The following is a 1,292-nucleotide window of genomic DNA, read 5'->3' as shown; positions in this document are numbered from 1 at the left end:
GCATTTCAGTGGGAACAAATTGTGCTCCTCTACTTGCTGACCTATTCCTTTACTTTTATGAGGCTGACTATAGCTGATCTGATCCAAAAGAAATAATATCCTATAGCTAGATCCTTTAATCTCAGTTTCCGCTATATAGATGATGTATTACCTTTAAACAATCCTAATTTTGGGGATTTGATACATCACATCTACCCCAAAGAACGAGATAAAGGATACTACAAATAGTTTATAAAGATAAAAGCAAAGAAGATTTTCACTTGATGAACACCAATCTCACATGCAAACTTATCGGAAACATATCCCATACTTGAAATTTAAGTTCATATACAATAACTTTTCTCTGTTAGTGTTTTTTTTTCATTTTTTCCTTTTTCTCAAACATTCTCAAAATTGTTGAATTTCGTTTTTGTTTTCTTGTTAGAGTCAATATTTCATTTTAATACTTTATTTGACTATTGATTTTTTATTCAAATTGTAAAACATATGAGTTTCAAATACTAATGAATATGCAATAAATGCCAATCTTGAGAAAATTGTGTACTTTTATTAGAATCATCAACAAATGGGTAAATTCTCGAGTAACAGATTTAATATTTGTATGTATGGTTGTTGTCTCTTTGACATAATCACCACGTATTCTTGTTATATGTAAATACATTATTACTTTTCTCTTACATTGTTTATTCTTTGTATCATTTCTATATGTTCACCTCTCTACTGTGCCATTCATTATGCACAGTTTGAATTGATTATCTGTATACCGTTCCCTACGTGGGACTTGAACTTGTACCACTGTGACATCTTTGGCAATGCCGCCTACACACTTGGCCAGCTAGGCTATATAAATATACCTTTCGCTGGCCAGGTCATTCCTCCTCGTAGGATTAATCTAGGGTTGTAACTTAGTACACGATGTATGGTAGTACGGGACAGTTCATTTTAGATGTTATTATGTAGGATAAAGGATCAAATTAATGATGCATGTCACAACAAATCAATATTATACAACGTCTCAGAATGTGACGACTCTATTCGCTACACTGCTCCATCGGATCAACTTGATACAGGGAAGATATGTAAACTTATAGAAAGGTCTGAAAAATTCCCAACAATGTTAGAACTGTCAAATTTGCGATGCAAATTTTTGGTCGTTCCCTCCGCGGGACTCAAACTCAAATTTAACAATGTTTGTCAAGAATTATATCTATAAAAATATTCATGTAGCAATGTGAATTAAGTAAGGTCAAAAAATAAACAAAATTACTTTTGGCTAAACATCAAAGTAACAA

This window comes from Perna viridis, chromosome 1, assembly GCF_037379345.1.
Source record: "Perna viridis isolate PV_CMFRI_1.1 ecotype Kerala chromosome 1, ASM3737934v1, whole genome shotgun sequence".
Taxonomy (NCBI): Eukaryota; Metazoa; Mollusca; class Bivalvia; order Mytilida; family Mytilidae; genus Perna; species Perna viridis.
This window is presented reverse-complemented; position numbering follows the sequence as displayed.